Raw genomic sequence first — 15,152 nt, forward strand, 5'->3', positions numbered from 1 at the left:
AAAACCTCCAAGGATAATGGAGCTTATGTTTAAGGATCTCTGGGCTGGTAGCCAGATCCATTTCATAACAACCTTCGCTACCAGAAAATTCCTTACATCAAACAGTACATTTCTTACCTTGGCCACTTTCTGGCTGGGCTATCAACACACATTGGCTATGGATGTGTTGGAGGTCAACTAAGCTCTCTAAAAGCTTTTTTCTTTGTTTGTAAAATGGGACTAATAATGGGACCTACCTTCTAGGATTATTGTAAGGATTAGAGGGATGAGGCGTATAAAGCATATAGACTAGTCCTTGGCACATGGTATGCATTACTTTCAGCATCAGAATCAGTATTAATGTTTGTATTTGTGTTGCTCTTAGTAACATTGAGGCCCACAGTCTTGGGGCTTGCACTAATCAAAAAAGGATCCTTATCTGGCAATTTAGCAGCATCTCTAGATTTCTTGGTAATGCTATTGGCCAAGAAAATGAAGACATTGGCCTCCTGAGTGCTCATTGTGTGACACGCCCTCAGGTGCATGCATTATTTATATGATCTCTTGTTACCTGAAAGATGACCCTGTGAATAAACAGAAATGCATTTTACACATTAGAAAACAAGTTCAGAAAAGTAAGCAAATTGCCCAAGGTCATATAACCAGTAAGTTTGGAGGTGGAACTTTAATCTAGTCCTGTGTGATTCCAAAGCCTCTACCTGGAATAAGAGAAGCCACAGGAGCTCGAAGCCAGTGTTTTACTTTCACAGTGACATGGGGCATACCTTGTCAGTGGGGGAGTGAGCACGACCTAAATCTCATGATATATCAATCAAGTTCCTCCACTTCCCTATATAGTCCATCATAGATCTATAGGTTTGTCCAGTGTTTTCTAAACCTTTCTTGAAGCTGTTTATATTTTCAGCCAGCAGGATTTTAAATAGTCCCAGGGTTTCTCTGAAGTGATTTGTAGCTAATACAATATCGCAGGAGGAGACCAAGTGGGTGCAGGTTCCAGCCTCACACCTTCTCTTTGCCTCATTCACAGTTGTTTTGCTTTTATCTGTTTTATATTTATGGTTTACATAAAAAGATATCTATTAGGAGGGAAACAAGTTTGGTAACTAAAAATATAAATGTTTGAAAAACCAAAGCCTTAAAATGTTGTTGGTAACACTTGTATTTATCTTTCTAAAATAATTTATGCAAATATGCCCTCTTCTCATTTCTTACCCTCTAAGAGTTGAGGAATAATTGTCTGTTTCTGCTCTATATACCCTTCATGGTTTTTTAGTTGGTTTTCCCTGAACAATGTTTTCCTTTGGAGAACCTCCCTGTAATAATTTCATATATGACTAGGAGGGCTCATTACTGAGACGTAGCTGATCATGCATCTCATCCCACAGTCAAAATGACTGGTTCAGGAATGGATATGTGGCTGTAGCAGAATAAATTTGAGTCCCTTCCTAGATCAATATGCTGTCATTGGGACAGAAAAACACTCTGCTGAGATTGCTAAGCTGATAGACTTCTTGCCCATAATGTACAAAAAGCATTAGCTGACAAATGAAACCATGCAAGGATGAATGGAATACAGAATGGAGGGAAAATCAGAGTCCTGGTGACATCATTTCAGCCCCTGGATCCATCTGAACCTGAAGTCATTTTCATACCTGAACTTTCCCTTTTAAGTTAGCCAAGATTTCACCTCATTCCAAATGCCTTCTAAGATTAATCCCATTGATCTTGACTATCTCATCTGCTGTCTCCCTGCATTTGAGGTTTTGTGCAATACTCATGTGTGCATGTTGGTGATGCTATTGTGAAAAAATTACCTTTACTTATTCTAAACACAGACCTCATCTGTTTCCTCAACCATGAAGCAGGTTTCTCAGGGAAGGGGTAATTGCCTCAATATCTATAACCTCTCAGTGGCTCATAATGATTGAGTGTTTGACTTCTCTAGAGGACAGTAATGCTTCTTGGTTACAGAAAGCTGAACATTTTGCCTTTTTATAGTAGGAAGTGATGGTCTGCTTCTTCTAGAAACTCTGACCCAGTGCCAGCTTCATGGACATGTGTGCTGTGACCATGTCCTCAGCTCTGGTCATTACCACATGCCTTCCCTTCATATATGTGTGAATTTCCATGATTTCGTTTTGCCCTTTCTGATCTTTCCCCTGCTTTCAGAAAGAGAGGCTATGTAAGAGGAAAAATGGTTTTTGTTTAGGCAATGTAGCTTCTTCTGCAGTGCACAATATGGGGGCAGTTCACAAGTTGTTTTGGAATTGTTCTACCTTGTTTCCCATGCAGGAACATTTCCGATTACAGCATAACTCTTTATTAGCAGAAAATGTGTACAGAATATAAAGGCTAATCCCTGACCCTGGCACTTGAGATTATGATCTGACCCCGTCTGCCTTCTTGCCTCATCTCCTGCCTGCTTTCTCTCTGGGACTGGGAGTGTTGGTCCTTTACCTCCACTTTCCTGGGGGAAGGCCTAAATCAGCATTTGGTCCTGGGGCTGTTGTTTGACATAGCACTCCCGGAAAACTTAGGCATACCACCCCATGGATAATCGCTGGTCTACATTCCAGCCAAACTCTATCATTGGTGTTCCTCTAATATTCTATGGCTTCCATGCCTTCAGTCACATTAGTCCCTATGTTTGAGAGCTTTGCCTGAATTGCTGTCTATCCAAATTTCACTCACTCTTACAATGCCTTATCTCCCTTGAAGCACTTCCTGGACTTCGTCCTCATCAACAACATGTACATGTCACATGCTATGTGTATTTATATATACTCACTTAATTCTCACAACAACCTCACAGTGTAAGTACTAAAATTATTCCCATTTTACACATGAGAAAATAAAGGCACTGTGAGGTTGGATAGTTTCCCTGAGGAGAATTACACAGCCAGCGAGCGTCAGAGAAAGGATTTGAATTTAAGCTGTTTGACTCTAGAGTCTATGCCCTGATTTTCTAGCATGTATTGCTAGAACTTCTCATGGTTCTCCTTGGCCTCTAATGTTTTCATTATTTGTGTATGCCTCCCTTCCCCTAGCCTGCAAGCTCCCTGTAGACTAGGGGAGGGGAGGCACACACAAATAATGAAAACGTAAGGGTATAGTAAAATAATCATGGCATTTGAAAGCAAACAGACTGGGCTTGAACAAATGACTGAAATTATCTGAGTCTCAGTTTCTTCATTTGTAAAAAGAGAGTGATAACATGTAACTTACAGTGTGACTGTGAGGAGGAGTGAATGAAATAATAGGTAAAAGTTTCTTAGTTGGGACTCTGGCATATCATGGGTATTCCATAAACACTGGCACTCTTCTCTTGTGTTTACATCACTGAAACTTGTAGTAGAATTCCTTTTACCTTATTAACTGTATAGTACTTTATCAGAGTAAGTTAGTACATTTGAGAGGAAACTAGGAACATCTTCCCTTGTATTAATTTACTTAGCAAATATTTATAGAGCGTCTACTATGTTGAAGACACTCTCAAAGGTGCTGGGGACATGACAGTGATCAACAGAGTCTCTGCTCTCATCGAGCCTGTATTAATGAAACTTTTAGGAGACCCCCTCTATGTTTGTCTCCAAATGAATGAGAAGTCTTCCATCTCGTGTGACTTATGGAAATCAGCTGCAATACTTCAAAGCCTAACTATTAAGAGTAGTAATCTTTTGCTTTCCTCACCTGTTGCTGACAGGGAGATTCTCTTACGATTTGACTGCTGTTCATGGTAATGTGGGACCAAGGATCCTTGCCTGGGTCAAGGCCCGTAAAGAAACTTAACACCAGTGGCAACAGTGCTGTCCTTTCCATTTGCCTTATTCCGTGAGGGTATAGGCAAGCTACTAGATTCTTTCTAGGTTTCAGCAGAGTCAAAAGCTGTGTGGATTTTTCCCACAGCAATGATCAAGAGAAAATGTCCCCTGTTGCTTACATTCTCACATAATAACTAGATGGCTTTATTTACATATTTTACAGAAACAATGTCTGAACACAAGTGTCCTCTTCAGGTGAGGTCATAAAGACAGCTAAGGGTGAACTGAGGGTGAATGCTTGTCTGTCTCAGCAGGAGAACCTGTGAAATTCAAACAGGCTGCAGTACTTTGTGCTGATTTGACCTGTTGGCTCAGAGACTCTTCAAAAGCAGTTAAAAGCCTCTGGGAATGAAGGAATATTTTTCACCTATATTTATAGAGACAAACACATTCCAGGAAGAGTACACAGTTAACTGTGAATTCGAAACCATTTTTTCCTCGCAGTGAGTCTAGATGATTAAAAAATCTAGTCTTAAAACTGTGGAGTTATCCTGGACTCGTTTATCACATTCCATCTCCATACCACAGGAAATCTTGCTGGCTTTACCATAAAAATATGTCCAGAATCCAACTATTGCTCATCTCCCAGTTTTCACACTGGTCCAAGCCCCCAGCAACTCCCACTTGAGTTATGGCAGGAGCCTCCCATAAGACCATGTTCCCACCCTTGTCCCAAGGCAAGACATTCCCAATCCAGAGTGGGTCCGTTTAAAACTCATTTCTGATCATGTCACTTCTCCACTCTAAACCCTGCGATGACTTCCCTTCTCACTCAGAGTAAAAGTCAATGTCCTGAGGATGGTCCGCAGGACTGTTAGCTCCCCTGACCTACCTGGCCTCACCAATACAACCTTCTGGCTCACCATCTTTGTCCACAGTAGACTCCAAGCCTGTTCTTCAAACAGGCCCTTCCATGGATTCTTCCCTCTGCTTAGAACGCTGTCCCCTAGATAGCTCCATGGTGCACTTCCTCAGCTGCTTCTAGTCTTTACTCAGATGTTGCCTGCCCAGTGAGGCCCACCACGTCCATTCTAAGAAAACTGCAACCCACCCTCTGGAATGCTCAATATCCTTCCTTGCTATTTCTATTAAGACTTATAAGCTTCTTGGCCAATTAACACATACAAAAAAATGCTCCACATCACTAATCACCAGAGAAATGCAAATTAAAACGACGAGATACCATCTCATACCTGTCAGAATGCCTATTAGTAGAAAGTCTAAAAACAACAGATTTGGTGAGGCTATGGAGAAAAGGGAATGTTATATACTGTTAATGAGAATGTAAATTGGTTCAGCCACTGTGGAAAGCAATTGGGAGATTTCTCAAAAAACTTAAAACAGAATTACCATTTGACTCAGAAATCCCATTACTGGGTATATATCCAGAAGAAAACAAATAGTTCTATCAAAAAGACACACACACACTTGCATGTTCATCACAGCACTATTTGCAATAGCAAAGACATGGAATCAACCCAGGTGCCTGTCCGTGGTCTATTGGATAAAGAAAGTGTGGTACATATACACCATGGAAAGCTACACAGCCATAAGAAGAATGAAATGTCCTTTGTAGCAACATGGATGGAGCTGGAGGCCATTTCCTAAGCAAATTAACATGGGAAAAGAAAATCAAATACCACGTGTTCTCCCTTATAAGTGGGAGCTAAACATTGGGTACACATGGACATAAAGGTGGCAACAATAGACACTGGGGACTCCTAGAGCTTGGAGAGAGGGAGGTGGGCAAGGGTTGAAAAACTATTGGATACTATGCTCAACACCTGGGTGACGGGATCCTTTGTACCTGAAACCTCAGCATCCCACTATATACCCAGGTAACAAACCTGAACATGTACCCCCTGAATATCAAACAAAATTGAAAAATAAAAGAATAAATAAATTGAAAAAGACTTATTGGCTTCTCATGTCATATAAAATTTACTTATCTATTTTATTTCTTTTTTGTCTGTTTTCTCCCACTAACCTGCAATCTCTACCCAGGCAGGGATTTTTTTTTATTTTGTTTTTCACTGTTGTATCCCCAGCACCTACAATAGCACCTGTTACACAGGAGGAGTTCAGTACCTATTTGTTGAATTCGTATGTCATTTTTTCAGAAGGACACAGTTGCAGTCCAGAATGTAGAGTGAACAGGCATCAGGCCTTCTCTCCCTAGGCTCTTCCCAGGATGCAGAGAGATTCATAATTACTGGGAGCCCAGCTGTGGGCTCAATCAAGCCTTCATGCCTGCTCGTCAGGGTGGGGGATCACTCACTGCTAATTATCCAGGGAAAAGACGGTTGAATTATGTATGGTATTGCTTGCAAAATGCAGCAATTTGCTTAAAATTGGTTAATGTGTGTGTTCAAGGGTATGGATCCTACACAATTTTAGACTTCAGTCTTGTGGGAGTTTATAGAAAAATAGCTTTCAGATGGAAAGATAAATGAGCTCCAAAATTCTCTCAAGAAATCATCTTTTTCCTCCCTCTTTCCATTTGTTAACCCTGTAATATGCTGATCAACTTTTGGGGAAAAAAGGATATTAAATCAAGATAAGAGATCAGTTTAAGTTATTCCAATGACATTAAAATTACTTCCTACTCTAACATTAAAATTGGGTAGACTTAGAAACTTCGGCTTAAGTGTATTTTCTTGGGCATCATACAATTTTTCAGGTGTTCTGAAGGAAAAAAGGGTCCAGGCAGTAGATATTAAGTGTGTATGGGTCCAAAGTAAGAGTTGGAAATGTCTCTTTCTGTGCAATTAGCAGTCATATTATGAAACTAAACTTAGAAAGAAGAAGAGGGTTCTAATTGCACAATTTGGTGTAGACTGCTAATCTCATGAAACACATTTTACTGGTGGGCTCATTAGAACCTTGTTTTGATTATCCTAAAGCAAAGTGGAGAAACCTATTGCTAGCCTATGAAGCACAGCTGCCTGTTTTCAAAGAGCATGCTTTTGAAGGCAGGTAGAGCCCCTCTTCCACACCCACCAATGTGGCAACTGGCGAGGGTGGACAGTGCATTGTTAGTTGATAAAGTGATCATTTTTAAAAAGAAAAAAAGAAGGCAGAAAGATACTGACGAAGATATTCAGAGGTTCTATATAGATACACCAAGTTTTACTTCCCACAGAGACTCTGGCTTCTATATCTTTTATGTTGAGTTGAGTTTTAAGTTTCATCAGTAATAGAAACTTTGAAATAATAGCTACAATTTATCTATTGCTTACTAAGGGCCAGACATCAAGCTAAACATCTAACTATCTCACTTAACCCTCAAAATAACTAATATAATATGTAGTTCTCCCATTCTGGAGATGAGAGAGATAAGATTTGGAGAAGTTAAATGATTTGGCTGAGGTTATATACTAGAGCTGGTCTTGAGCTCAGAGGTATTTATCTCTGAACTCTGTGCTTTTAAACATCATGCTTAACACATTGCTTCTTAACCTTATCAGATCCAACCCCTTTTCAGAGCAAGTATTTTATGTTTCTTTATTATTCTGAAGTCAAATTAATAGATATTACTGACTAACCTACACTTTTCCTGTTTTTGACTTTATTTATTTATTTTTTAATACTTTAAGTTCTGGGATACATGTGCAGAACGTGCAGGTTTGTTACATAGGTATACACGTGCCATGGTGGTTTGCTGCAGCTATAACCTGTCATCTACATTAGGTATTTCTCCTACTGCTATCCCTGTCCTAGCACCCCACCCCACAAGAGGCCCCAGTGTGTGATGCTCCCCTCCCTGTGTCCACGTGTTCTCATTGTTCAGCTCCCACTTATGAATGAGAACATGTGGTGTTTGGTTTTCTGTTCTTGTGTTAGTTTGTTGAGAATGATGGTTTCCAGCTTCATCCATGTCGCTGCAAAGGATGTGAACTCATCCTTTTTTATGGCTGCATAGTATTCCATGGTATATATGTGCCACATTTTCTTTATCCAGTCTATCATTGATGGCCATTTGGGTTGGTCCAAGTCTTTGCTATTGTGAACAGTGCCACAGTAAACATACATGTGCATGTGTCTTTATAGTAGAATGTTTTATCATCTTTTGGCTATATATCCAGTAATGGGATTGCTGGGTCAAATGGTATTTCTGGTTTTAGATCCTCAAGGAATTGCCCCACTGTCTTCCACAATGGTTGAACTAATTTACACTCCCACCAACAGTGTAAAAGCTATCGTATTTCTCCACATCCTCACCAGAATCTGTTCTTTCCTGACTTTTTAATGATTGCCATTCTAACTGGCATGAGATGGTATCTCATGGTGGTTTTGATTTGCATTTCTCTAATGACCAGTGATGATGAGCTTTTTATCATATGTTTGTTGGCTGCTTAAATGTCTTCTTTTGAGAAGCGCCTGTTCATATCCTTTGCCCACTTTTTGATGGGGTTGTTTTTTTCTTGTAAATTTGTTTAAGTTCCTTGTAGATTCTGGATATTAGCCCTTTGTCAGATGGATGGATTGCAAAAATTTTCTCCCATTCTGTAGGTTGTCTGTTCACTCTGATGATAGTTTCTTTTGCTGTGCAGAATCTCTTTAGTTTAATTAGATCCCATTTGTCAATTTTGGCTTTTGTTGCAATCGCTTTTGGTGTTTTAGTCATGAAGTCTTTGCCCATGCCTATGTCCTGAATGGTACTGCCTAGGTTTTCTTCTAGGTATTTTATTGTTTTAGGTCTTATGTTTAAGTCTTTAATCCATCTTGAGTTAATTTTTGTATAAGGTGTAAGGAAGGGGTCCAGTTTCAGTTTTCTGGATATGGCTAGCCAGTTACCTGCATATGGCTAGCCAGTTTTCTCAACACCATTTATTAAGTAGGAAATAGTTTCCCCAGCTGCTTGTTTTTGTGAGGTTTGTTGAAGATCAGATGGTTGTAGAAGTGTGTTGTTATTTCTGAGGCCTCTCTTCTGTTCTATTGTTCTATATATCTGTTTTAGTACCAGTACCATGCTGTTTCGGTTACTGTAGCCTTGTAGTATAGCTTGAAGTCAGAAAGCATGATGCCTCCAGCTTTGTTCTTTTTACTTAGAATTGCCTTGGCTATGCGGGCTCTTTTTTTGATTCCATATGAAATGTAAAGTAGATTTTTCTAGTTCTGTGAAGAAAGTCAATGGTAGTGGTAACTTGATGGGGATAACATTGAATCTATAAATTACTTCAGGCAGTCTGGCCATTTTCATGATATTGATTCTTCCCATCCATAAGCATAGAATGTTTTTCCATTTGTTTGTGACCTCTCTTATTTCTTTGAGCAGTGGTTTGTAATTCTCCTTGAGGAGGTCCTTCACATCCCTTGTAGGTTGTATTCCTGGGTATCTTATTCTCTTTGTAGCAATTGTGAATGGGAGTTCACTCATAATTTGGCTCCCTGTTTGTCTATTATTGGTATATAGGAATGCTTGTGATTTTTGCACATTGATTTTGTATCCTGAGACTTGTTGAAGTTGCTTGTCAACTTAAGGAAATTTTGGACTGAGACGATGGGGTTTTCTAAATGTACAATCACGTCCTCTGCAAACAGAGACAATTGGAATTCATCTTTTCCTATTTGGGATACCCTTTATTTCTTTCTCTTGACTGATTGCCCTGGCCAGAACTTCCAATGAAAAGTACCCTAAACATAGTGAAAAGGAGAGATACAAAGAAAGTAATTTATAAAAATAATGTATATTCAAGTATGTAAATAATCAAGCATGACAACATTAGAAGATATAATAATGTCATCAGGCACTTACATGTATGTGGAGAATCATTATGAATGTAAATATTATAAGCAGTGTTGCCAGAGGCAACATGACTTTCTGAAATAGAAAACAGTATTTGGTAAAGCTCTGAGAGAAAAAATGTGCAACTTTCCCTCCATTTATACAATAGTTGTATTCCTGGAAAATTTAATAAATATAAAAGTCCATTTTCATTGTTTATACATAAAGCATATTTTAGTTATAGAGGCTCAGATTGTGAATGCTAAGTGGGACTTCTGAATGTCAAAAAATGCAGCACTCCTACCAACTAAATGCCATTGGGGCCCTCCAAATTATTTTAACAGCCAAGAAGAAGGAAAGAAAGGGAGAATGAAAGAGAGAGAGAGAGAGAGAGAGAGAGAGGAGAAAGGAAAAAAGAAAGAAAAAAGAAAGAAAGAAAAAGAAAGAAAGAAAGAGGAAGGAAGGAAGGGAGAGAGAAAAAAAGAAAAGAAAGGAAAGAATGAAAGAGAAAGAAGAAAGAGAAAGAAAGAAAGAAAAGAAAGAAAGAGAAAGAAAGAAGGAAAGAAAGAAAAAGAAAGAGAGAGAGGGAGGGAGGGAGGGAGGGAGGAAGGAAGGAAGGAAGGAAGGAAGGAAGGAAGGAAGGAAGGAAGGAAGGTAGGTAGGTAGGTAGGTAGGTAGGTAGGTAGGTAACAGCTCCGCAGAAAGCCCTGCTGCAAAATTTCAAAACACTCCTAAAGGGCAGTACCACTCCCATTAAGAACTACTGGCATAAATTAGACTTTTAAGAGTTCAGACTACTGAAAGAAAAAAAAAATCTGTCTTCAGAAATTCCAGATGTCTGTAAAATTATATCAAAGAATTCTTGAATCACTCTTCAACTTTGAATATTCCATCTTTCCCACACATCCATTAAGATAGGCAGACTAAACAGGCACACACAGGTTCTCCTAAGACTAAGGATGGGCACCCATTGAATACTGCCCCCCCAACACACACACATGCACACACATGCGCAGACACACACACATACCCTAACATACACTCACACACCTCGCCCTTTACAGCTTAGGTTGTTTTGCCTACTTGATCAGATTAACTTAAGGTGCAAGTTACCAGATATAATTATAGACACTCCAAAGTCATTGATTATTTTAATGTCTACATTTACTACAGTCCATCTCATTGATGTAGAAATTTCCTTTGTAAAAAAGCCTACATAACGTAACAGAGAAACCAAAGATATACCTAAAAACGTATGCAGTTACAGCCTAGTTAAGGGACCACAGTTAAATCCATTCCATTCTTTGCTCTTGGACACCGTGGAAGACATAGTCATTGCTCATCAAATATTCCATATGATTCATAATTTTCCAGCTTCCCTTGTAGTTAAGGTTGGGGCCATGTGAATACTTTTGGCTAAGGCTGTGTAGAGAAATGATATATGTCACTTCTAGCATGGGTGTTTAACAAAGGTGTGAGTTCTTCATTCTCTGTTTTACTCTGCCACCGCAGACTAGAGAGCTGTTTCCTAGAGGGCATAAGTTAGTGAAGTCTCCATCTCTGAGTAACCTTCACTAAATTACATCATGAAATGACTTATATGGAGCAGAGTCCCCACTAACTCACATTGGACATGTAGCATGAACAAAAAGTACAGCCAAACAAAAATAAAGCCCACTGAAATTTGGGGCTTAACTGCCTACCTTAGCCTAGCCTAGCCTCTCTGATAGATGCACTTTGTTAATTTGATGAGTAAGAAGGTGCTAGTATCCTGGATCCTCTCTTCCCCACCCACACAGTCACTGCATCTTGCCTATCGTTAGTGTACCTATGCCTTTGAGTCCAATTCTGTGGGTGAACATTACAGTGGGGTCAATAAATCTGATTATTAGAAAAATCTTAAATATATTTTATATTTATGAACTAATTGTTTTCTCTGTTTTAAAAATCCTCTTAAATCACGTCATTTATCATTAGCTTATGATGAAGGACAAAAACACAATGAAACTATAAGAGAGGTAAGCTATTATTAATGTATAATTGACTGTCTGGAGAAATTTCCCAATAAGATTTAACAACATGCTTACCTAATTTACCCTGTGGCAAAATCATTTAAATATTTTTTACCCAAACTTTTAAAATGTAAATCTGTAAAAATGTAAATGTAAAATCTGTAAAATTACTTTACAGATAAGCTAAAGAATATATCATAAACAAACTACGTATATAATTATTATGTTAAATCTTATTTTTATTTCCCTTTGAAGGTTGTTTTATCTTTGATATATAAGACAATGTGATCCAATGGAAAGAATATGGGTTTTGGAGTCTGTATTAAATGGGCTTTTAGAAAGTAAAGAAATTAATTTCCTTATATACCTGAAAAAGTCCATGAATTCTCTGAGTTCAGGGATTTCTGGATTTTTAATTATAAAAGATATAATTAAGACTAATCTCTCTCCATCTGTCATCTCTGCTTTCCACTGTATGGGTGGCCCCACTCTTAGCAGGCTCTCTTTGCTTTTGGAAGCAAAAGGTTGCCAGCCATCATAGGAATTATATCCTCAAAATTCCAGTGCAGCAGAAAAAAGAGGAAGATCTCCTTTTTTAATTTAAAAAAAAAAAAAAAAAAGCTATGCAATTCTTTCTGTAGGCTGTGGTTGTATCACCTGACATTCCTGACTATTGTGCCCACTGGGACACAATGACCTGATGGACTCTACCTGGGTCCCGGACCAACCTGGAGAGGGGCAGTCAACCTAGCCAAACCACATGGAATGAGGATGAGGAGGGAATTGCTCACCAAAGAGGCACTCACCACGAGAAAGGGGAGAATGCAGGAGAGCCAAAACAACATGTTTCCACTATAGATTCAGATACATTTGAACTTGAAACCTCTCACTGTCTTACTAACTCCACAACCTTATGTAAATTATTTATCATTTTCATCTGTAAAATGGTAAAAATGGTAAAGAATACCAGCTCTCCAGAGTTTTTGTGGTGATGTAATAAGTAAAACAACATAAAGCATCTTATTCAATGTGGACTGGACTGCAGAAAGTGCTCAATAAATGGTACTGTGAATCCAGTTCTCTTTGTGTAAAAGAACTGCATGAAACATTGTCCTTTCATAATTGCCACTGCAGAGAACTTGGAGGCATGGCTTTCTTTCTGTCTCACTTCACTCAAAGAGGGAATCTCCTTTCCTTGCTCAGCAGGCAAAGGTGGCATGTGTCATTAATATCATTAAAATGCCACCTGCATTATGCATCAAAGCATCTGTGTTTGTTGTCATAATTCACCAATACTTCCACAGTAATTTCTCACTTATTATCGAAAAGTGAAGAGTTATGTTTTACTTGATTATAAATATACCTTGTGTAATTTCATCATAAAAAAATAAACTTGACTTTGCCCTGGGCAATATTCATTGCCTCTTTTTCCCTGGCTACACTCAAGACTCCATCAGCTCTTAGCTTTACCTTCAGCATTGTTTCACTTTTCTACAGAATATGTACTCTGAGACCTAATGAGAAACTGCCATTCCACAGTGTCTAATATTTTATTAATAATAAAGGGTTAATTTGTGTGGTCTATCACTGGGGTGCTGTTGTTGTTTGTTGGAGATGGAGTTTTGCTCTGTCACCCAGGCTGGAGTGCAGTGGTGCAATCTTGGCTCACTGCAACCTCCTCCTCCTGGGTTCAAGCGATTCTCGTACCTCAGCATCTCAAGTAGCTGTGACTACAGGTGTGCGCCACCATACCAGGCTAATTTTTTGTATTTTTAGTAGAGATGGGGTTTGGAGACCAGGCTGGTCTCGAACTCCTGACCTCAAGCGATCCACCTACTTCAGCTTCCCAAAGTGCTGGGATTACAGGTGTGAGCCACTGCGCCTGGCTATCACTGGGTTTTAAAAACTGGCATTTTAGCATTTCCTCATTAATCTCCATAGTGTAGGGTAGTGTTTCTTCTGAAACTTCATTGTTTAACCAATACAAAAATCATTTTACACCACTTGTTTTTAGGAGTATGTTTTCATCTTTTCCTGTTGGTGTGGATAAGAGGATAGGGGAAAGCTAAAATCTACCTCCGTCAAATTGACTTGCTGCTAAGTTTCTGTGTTTGATTGAGGTGCCAATCAGACGCATTCATGCAAGATTTGGGAAGTGGCAGTAAGAGGAAAAACTACGCTAATGCTGCTTCCACTATTTTTGCTACAAACACAGTTTGGGGGGATCATGATCCCACTGTCCTGTCACAGGCTTCATGGGTTTTGAGAGGTGAGGCATGAGGCATCCATTTTGCTCATGCATGTGGTCACAGTGCTGCAGCCTCATGATTTTAGAGTCCTGGTTGTGGCAGTGGCAGTGTTGTTCTGGAGCTGGTGGCTTCCTAATTGTAGAAGAGGCAGCACATCCCTGGGTGACCTGATTCTATAGTGTGGAAACTGATCCAAGAGGCTCTTTCTTCAGCCATCCTGATGATTCTGAAGCCATTTAATAGATTGTAATAAATTTCATCTTGATTAAATTAGTAATGGTGGACACTGTTCCCTGCAACTTAACCCTCGAATTTTATTAAAAATATGTCTTCAGTTCTCTATTGATTTCATAAATCAAATTTCAACTTGAGATAGGAATTGACTTATCTCTTTTCTAAAAAGTAAGAAAATTTATCATATAATCATAATCACAGGGCCTTTGTTTCCCTTCTAATTTCAAAACGTCTTTTCTCCGTACACTTTTAAGTTATACATGAATAAATGTAAAGGGGTTTTTCAAGGGGAAAAATAATAGAAACTTCAGCATGTTTTTGAAAAGGTGTTTTATAATGACATTGCTTAAAACAGAGATATATGTAAGATATTGCTAAGATATTTGAATTTTAAAACCCAAATTTCACAGCATTTAAATTATAGAGAATGAGCCTACCGTTCTTTCAGGCCAATAGTTGATTTTTCAATAATGTATCAATGGTAATAGGATACCTCCCTAAATGCAGCTATTTTAATGATGTAATTAGGTATGGAAAAGGCCAGAAGGAGGAGGTTGGGGGAGAATGTTAAAGAAAAATGTTTGTTTAGACAGGAACTCCACGTATTTGTTCAAGGAAAAGAATCCTATTCATACATGAACCGTAAGAGGTTTTAAAAGCTGGGCCGGGCGCGGTGGCTCAAGCCTGTAATCCCAGCACTTTGGGAGGCCGAGGCGGGTGGATCACGAGGTCAGGAGATCGAGACCATCCTGGCTAACATGGTGAAACCCCGTCTCTACTAAAAATACAAAAAACTAGCCGGGCGAGGTGGCGGGCGCCTGTAGTCCCAGCTACTCGGAGGCTGAGGCGGGAGAATGGCGTGAACCCGGGAGGCGGAGCTTGCAGTGAGCCGAGATCGCGCCACTGCACTCCAGCCTGGGCGACACAGCGAGACTCCGTCTCAAAAAAAAAAAAAAAAAAAAAAAAAAAAGCTGACCATTGATTCCCTGAAGATTGAATTAAGCTTCACAAGTAAATTGGAGAAGTAAAACTACAGTTATTCTTTATACAGTGCTGGGTCGATAGAAAACGTAACCTGAAACAGGAAAATGGTAAGAATTCTAGAGGC

This window comes from Theropithecus gelada, chromosome 6 (genome assembly GCF_003255815.1).
Source record: "Theropithecus gelada isolate Dixy chromosome 6, Tgel_1.0, whole genome shotgun sequence".
NCBI classification, from domain to species: Eukaryota; Metazoa; Chordata; class Mammalia; order Primates; family Cercopithecidae; genus Theropithecus; species Theropithecus gelada.